The sequence below is a fragment of the Anopheles moucheti genome (genome assembly GCF_943734755.1).
Source record: "Anopheles moucheti chromosome X unlocalized genomic scaffold, idAnoMoucSN_F20_07 X_unloc_6, whole genome shotgun sequence".
In the NCBI taxonomy this organism is placed as follows: Eukaryota; Metazoa; Arthropoda; class Insecta; order Diptera; family Culicidae; genus Anopheles; species Anopheles moucheti.
In genome coordinates, this window is record NW_026453570.1 from 380001 (window position 1) to 387500 (window position 7500).

Below are 7500 nucleotides of genomic sequence, written 5' to 3' on the forward strand. Positions count from 1 at the left end.
TCACCTTGACCACTCCTGCCTGCCAACCCACCATCCAGAAACAAAAGGGGTGGTCATACGGCGCTTGGCTTTGCTGTCCGCTGCTGGCGTCCCTCCTAGAGGGGGAGTAAACCCAGCTTAAAGAGCGGATTGCTGGCCATGTCTACTAGTCGACTCCTGCGTTCGAGGTCGGGATCAACCGACACCAGACCTCCGGTGGGTACGAAACCGTTGGTCATGCTGACCAAGCTGGCGGAAGGGAAGACCACAGCCACGAGTGGTGCTGCTCGTGCAAGTAGTGCCGGCACGGTCCCAGCAGCAGCGACGGTAGTGCAGACGGAGCGGCTGATTGAGCGATTGGAGGACCAATTGGCCCTCCTTAGAGTCCAGCTAGCGGAGCAAGCGGAGCAGTTCCGCAAGGATTTAGCGGCGCTGCAGGAGAGCCATCGGCAGGAGGTGCTCTATTTGCGGGAGGAGAACCGCAAGGAGCGGGAGATGGTTTCTGGGCTACTGGCGCAGTTAGTAACTGCCCAGTCGCAGCAACAACAGCAGCAGCAGCAGCAGCAGCAGCAACAGCTGCCACAACTACGAGCGGGTGCGGCGACGGCTACGGTGGTGCCGTCTCCGGACCAGGAAGGCAGCTCCTGGGCCGAGGTGGTGCGCCGTAAGCCGCCACGCCAACAGTCGGCTCAGCAGCAACAGCAGCAGTGGCCGCAGCAACGTCCGCAGCAACAGCAGCATCGTCCGCAGCAGACGAACGGACAGCGCGTGGCTGGACAGAACCAGCAACAGTGGCAGTTGAAGGGCCAGCTGTTGCACAAGCAGAGCCAGCAGCAGCCACGTAATATGCCAGCAGTGGCAAAGAAGTCACGCAAGCGGCCTGACTCAATAGAGGTGACGCCAGCGGAGGGTGTCAGCTACCTGGATATGTACAAGGTCATCCGTACAAGCGCCCAGCTCGACGGCCTACAGGACAAAATTGGCGTCGGAAAGCGGACGCCGAAAGATACTTTGCGGCTTCCGCTCAGCCGGGACGTCGATAGCGCGGAACTATGCCAACGCATCCGCGTGGCCATCGGGGACAAGGGAGCGGCGATCGTCCGCACTGAGATGGCCCAGGTCCTGGTCACCAACATAGACTCCCTGGCGAATGAGGACCAGCTGCGTCAGGCAATGCTGACGGCGCTGGGGAAGGAGCACGTTGAGGCCGCCATCGATATGTGGGCGCGACGGGATGGCACGAACCGTGCCCGCGTCACCATGCCACGGTCGGACGCGGAGCATCTGGCCGGGAAGCGCCTGCTCCTAGGTTACACCTCGTGCTGGGTGTGGGAGGTCCCGAAAGCGTCGCTGGCGGAGAAGCGGTGCTTCCGGTGCCTGGAGCGTGGCCACTTCGCCGGGCAGTGCTCGGGCGAGGACCGCAGCAAGATATGCATCCGGTGTGGCGCGGAAGGCCACAAGGCGGTTACTTGTATCGGCCAAGTCCGATGTCTAAAGTGTGGCGGCCCGCACCCGATTGCCTCCGCCCTGTGCAAAAATACGGACCGACGATGATCGAGGTGCTCCAAATCAACATCGGCAAGAGCAGGAGCGCCCAAGATCTTGCGCTCCAGCGTATGAGGGAGGAAGGAGCAGACGTTATGCTCGTGACGGAGCTATACGCAGTGCCGGCCAACAACGGCAATTGGGCGTCTGATGAGCAACTTAAGGCCGCGATTGTCACCAGCGGCCAACGGTTCCCCATCCAGCGGGTGAGGAGTGTACAGCATCCAGGCATAGTGGCAGCAGATGTAGCAGGTATAGTCTTTATCTGCTGCTACATTCCGCCATCTGTCGGGCTCCCGGACTTCGAGCGGCAGATGGACCGGCTGGAGGTTCTGGCGAGAGGTCACCCCCACGTCGTCCTGGCCGGTGACTTCAACGCGTGGCACGGGGCCTGGGGGAGCGAGCGTGCCAACCTTAAGGGTGAGGCGCTCCTCCAGACGGCAACGAGCATCGGGTTGGAGGTGCTCAACCGCGGAACGGAGCCGACTTTCCTGGGAAACGGTGTGGCCCGGCCCAGCAGGGTGGACGTCGCCTTCGCGAGTCCATCGCTCTGCCGACCGGATGGAGTAGCGGAGGTCATCAGCTCCTGGAGGACGCTAGACCGCTACTCTTATAGCGACCACCGCTATATCCGGTTTGCGGTCGGGCAACAGCCTCGTGCTGGCCAGCGGCCCGGACGGGGCATCCAGCGGCTGGAAGGCGTCGGAGTACGGGAGGCGGGTGTTCGCTGGCGAACTCGCCAGTTTTGCCCCCGTACTTTCGAAATGGCACTCGAGGCGACCCGTTTTGCCGATCGGGTGACCGATGCGGCAAGCCTGGGGATGGTGCTCGCAGAGGCCTGCGATGCCACCATGGCAAGGATCGGCCACTCTCAGCAGAGAAAGAGCGCGAATGTGTACTGGTGGACTCCGGCCATTGAGGAGCTGACCGAGCGCTGCCGGTTGGCCCGGGAAAGGCAGAGCACGGCCTTGGACGAGACATCTGTCGAGTTGGCATCGCAGGAGCACCAGGAGGCGCGTGCTGCCTTAAGGACGGCAATTAAGGCCAGCAAGCAGCGCCAGTTCGATGAGTGGCTGCAGGCCCTAGCCGCGGACGAGACGGGACAGTGGTTCCGGCAGGTCCTTCTGCGGTTTCGGGGCAGCTGGACGGCGCGTGAACGCGACCCAGCGGTGCTGCAGCGGATCGTCGAGGAGCTGTTTCCGGAGCATCCCCCGGTCGAGTGGCCGGACGTCGCGCCTTCGGAAGGGGACACTCCGGTCCGTCCGATCAGCTGCGCGGAGCTCCAGGCGATAGCGAGCGAGCTGCATCCGCGGAAAGCGCCTGGCCTGGATGGAGTGCCAAATGCTGCGGTGACGGTTGCCATCCGCAAGCACCCAGAGTCCTTCGTCGGGGTCTTCCAGAGCTGCCTGGACACGGGCGTCATTCCACGCGAGTGGAAGAGGCAAAAGCTGGTGCTGTTGCCTAAACCAGGTAAGCCACCGGGCGAAGCGTCGTCCTGTCGCCCGATCTGCCTGATAGACAACCCAGCGAAGGTGTTCGAGCGGACGGCACTCGACAGGCTTAATGAGCACCTCGAGGATCCGGAGTCGCCTCAGCTAGCGGAGAACCAGTTCGGATTCCGGAGACAGCGAAGCACCCTGCAGGCGATCCAGCTGGTGGTGGAGGCAGGCGAGCGCGCGATGTCCTTCGGCAGGACGAATCAGCGGGACAGGCGCTGCCTGCTGGTTGTGGCGTTGGATGTTAAGAACGCCTTCAACACTGCCAGCTGGCAGGCGATAGCGGTGGCCCTGCGCGAGAAAGGGGTCCCAGCGCAGCTGCAACTCCTTCTCCGCGACTACTTTACCGACAGGGAGCTGGTGTACGACACCCATGACGGCCCGGTGTCACGTCGGGTAACGGCAGGCGTTCCACAGGGGTCAATCCTTGGCCCGACTCTGTGGAACGTCATGTACGACGGCGTTCTGCGAATCCAGCTCCCTGAAGGGGCCACCATCGTCGGTTTTGCTGACGACATCGCCATCCTGGCCGAGGGCCGCACACCGGAGGAGTCGGCGACGGTTGCCGAGACAGCGATTGAGGCGGTGATGGGGTGGCTTGAGGCACGTCATCTCAGTCTCGCCCCCCACAAGACCGAGGCGGTGCTCATTTCGAGTCTGAGACGAGGACGACTGGAGGTTCCGGTACGCGTCGGTGAAGTGACCTGCACCACTGGGAGATCGATGCGCTATCTGGGGGTCCAGCTTCATGAGAAGCTATCGTGGAAACCGCACGTGGAAGCGGCCGCGGACAAGGCCCTCCGTGCGGTGGCGGTCGTCACCTCGGTGATGCGAAACCACAGCGGCCCGCAGGTGGCCAAGCGGCGATTGCTGGCAGGAGTTGCGGAGTCTGTCATTCGGTACGCCTCGCCCATCTGGGCTAAGGCGACCGATATGCAGTGGTGCCGCAGACGACTGGCCCAGGTGCAGAAGCCGCTGGCACGCGGGGTGTCGAGCTCGTTCCGCTCGGTGTCCTATGAGGTGTCGGTGGTGATGGCCGGTCTTGTACCCTACCGTCTAATTATCCAAGAGGACGCAAGGTGCCACAGCAGGCTGTCGGCTGAACCTGGCATCAGCAGGAAGGAGGCTCGAGCAATGGAGCGAGCGGCCACGATGATAGAGTGGCAGAACGCGTGGGACCGTGCGGCGGCAACACCATCGGCCAGCCGCTATCAGACGTGGGCACACAGCCTGATTCCCGACCTGCACCGGTGGACGGGACGTAAGCACGGGAAGGTGGACTTCCACCTTTCGCAGGTGCTCTCCGGACATGGATTTTTCCGAGAGTACCTGCATGTCTGCGGCTTCGCTTCGTCCCCGGAGTGTCCACGGTGCGTAGGGTCGGTGGAGTCGGTGGCCCACGTCTTGTTCGAGTGCCCCGTGTTCGAGGAGATCCGACGTGAGCTGTTGGGCTGGGGGACATCCGAATCGGTCCAGCTCAGCAACATGGCCGAGAAGCTGCTGGAGAGTGCGGAGTGGTGGGACCGCATTCAAAGGGCAGCGAAAAACATCACCACCGTGCTGCAACAGCTGTGGCGCGATGAGGAGGCCCTCGCCAGCGGTCGAGCGGAAGCGGCTTTCGCCGAGGACGAGGAAGTGGTCCTCGAAAGTGTGGCCGCACTCTTCGGCGAGGAAGTGGAAGACGTCTTCGTAGAAGACATCACGAGACGGGTAAATGAAACTCGAGCAGCGCGTCAACGGTCTGCCCGCAACAGACGGCTTCGCGGCAGGGCGGAGGATCGGGCGCGTGTGCGACTGGCTGCGGACGTCGCAGCAGCACTGGCCGCTCGGGATGACGAGGTACTGCGGGCGGCAGTAGAGGCGGAGCGCGAGGGCCTAGCTCCTCCTCCAATCCCTCGGCGGAGCAGGGGAGAACCAGCTTCCCCTGAAACGGTTAGAGTTCGCCACGAGAGGCGACTGTTCATGCAGCGAGTGTGGAGAGCTCGTGTCCGCGAAGAGGGTCCCTCGACAACGCGCCGTCGTCGGTCCATTCCGACGGAGGCGGATCTAATCCGGTCTCGGCGGAATAGACGAGAGAATGAAAGAAGACGTCGAGCTGCAGGTCGGCGATGGACAGCTGCGGAGGAGGCTTCCGCCAGCGAGGCGGAATGGTCCGATCGCTAGATTGCGAGCTAGCTTGAGAGCCTAAAGTGTTAAAATACGAGCGAGTCATGCGGACTCAGTTAGCGTACGCTTTCAATATGCGGGTAAAGGAAAGAGCAATTTAATAAAGAGATTGGGTAGGGACATCCGAAAGGGTTCATAATGACGCACGACAAATCCCTGGCGGGCGACGTCGTTCGTCAAGAGCGTGGGTTTACGCTATTGTTTTTAGAACATAATGTTTATGAACAATAAAACCTGCAATTGTTTAAAAAAAAAAAACGAAGTGGAGCTTGCGGCTTAATTTGACTCAACACGGGAAAATTTACCAGGTCCGAACTTATCGAGGTAAGACAGATTGAGAGCTCTTTCTCAAATTTAAGGGTAGTGGTGCATGGCCGTTCTTAGTTCGTGGAATGATTTGTCTGGTTAATTCCGATAACGAACGCGACTCAAACAAGCTAACTAGAACGCTGTCAGCAGTGCACCTCCGGGCGCACCTGACGTCAAGGCCGGCGGCCCCTTCACGGGCGGTCGTCGGCCACGTTTGCCCTGCTTAGCGGGACAACTTGTGTTTAGCAAGGTGAGAATGAGCGATAACAGGTCCGTGATGCCCTTAGATGTTCTGGGCTGCACGCGTGCTACAATGTGAGCAGCAGCGTGTTCTCGCCAATTGGCGCCCCCATTCCGAGAGGAACGGGAAATCACCCAAATGCTCATTTAGTTGGGATTGGGGACTGCAACGGTCCCCATGAACCTGGAATTTCTAGTAAGTGCTAGTCATTAGCTAGCGCTGATTACGTCCCTGCCCTTTGTACACACCGCCCGTCGCTACTACCGATGGATTATTTAGTGAGGTCTCTGGAGGCACACCTTCCGCGGTTCCTTCGTGAGCTGCAGCTGGCATGGCCGAAGTTGACCGAACTTGATGATTTAGAGGAAGTAAAAGTCGTAACAAGGTTTCCGTAGGTGAACCTGCGGAAGGATCATTACCGATCAATACATATATGTTGTTGTGTGAGTTGGTTAGAGAGATAGAGAAACACGGTATCAGCAGAACAAACTGCTATGTTACCTTTTGGGGGCCGCGCACGCCAATTAGACCCGCGAGAGAGGTGTGTCTATACTACGATATTGAGCGTGCGCGACCGTAGGCCAGTGGCCTTCGTACCTGTGCGCACACTCCCAATGGCAGCCATCGAACGCGTAAAGTGTGTGACACATGGGCGAAGGTAAAGACCCACTAGAACATATTTAAACACTGGCCTCGAGCGAGAGAGAACCTAATCAAGAGAACGAAAGTTGTGCAAGATCGCGCCGATGCCGCCCACATCGCGCGTCGATCAATGGGAAGGAAGACCAATGGTCATCCTTGTCCACCCTGGACGGATTCGAAGGAACCGAGAGGTGCACGGTTACGCTGTCCGGGGAACTTAAGTTGTGAGAGATGCACCTAGCGCATAACGAAAACATAGGAGACAGTTGAACATACCAAAACCCTAGGCAGGGGATCACTCGGCTCATGGATCGATGAAGACCGCAGCTAAATGCGCGTCAGAATGTGAACTGCAGGACACATGAACACCGACACGTTGAACGCATATGGCGCATCGGACGTTTAAACCCGACCGATGCACACATTCTTGAGTGCCTACCAATTCTTGTTACACACTATTCCATAACTACAGGACGCCCGCGTACCAGCGGCACGCCTGGGCGAGCAGCACGCCCGGGAGTGTGTCGCAGGCTTGAACAAACGCGTTTGGCGCACTGTGCATCATGGCGTGCTCGGACCCCTTCCGCGGGGGACCTTGGGCGCTGAAATGGTAAGGCGGTACAGTTGGCCCAGTGGGTGCGTGTCGTGTCGCACGGTTCGAACTTCGGCTATAAGACAACCTGGGAGCACCGGAAGCCCTTGAACACCTGGCTTGCCGTCTGTTGCCGGGACCCGCCGTCTGGCCGAGTCGTGTAACGCGTGCGGTACGCCCACCCGCTGGATACAAGCGAACAAGTGCGTGCTACTATTTACCATTCGGGAAAAATCCAACGTAGGCCTCAAGTGATGTGTGAGAACCCCCAGAATTTAAGCATATTAATAAGGGGAGGACAAGAAACCAACAGGGATTCCCTGAGTAGCTGCGAGCGAAACGGGATAAGCTCAGCACGTAGGGACGGCGCGTACCTCGCGTCTGTCCGATTCCGTGTACTGGACCGGTCCGTTATCTACCACTTACGGTGCAAACAGTTCAAGTTCAACTTGAAGGTGGCCCATTATCCCACAGAGGGTGATAGGCCCGTCGAACGGCACGAAAAGTGAGGTGGTAGACGGTCGGCTCCA

General features: G+C 59.7%; 1 non-coding gene and 1 pseudogene across 1 annotated transcript; both read left to right on the top strand.

The window, feature by feature from the left end:
• The first annotated feature begins 6657 nt into the window (after positions 1-6657).
• Positions 6658-6815, top strand: LOC128308845 (5.8S ribosomal RNA). The gene has a single exon (XR_008288597.1). It is a non-coding gene; the product is annotated as a 5.8S ribosomal RNA (ribosomal RNA).
• Positions 6816-7212: 397 nt separating this feature from the next.
• Positions 7213-7500, top strand: part of LOC128308824 (uncharacterized) — a 3565-nt pseudogene continuing 3277 nt past the window's right edge.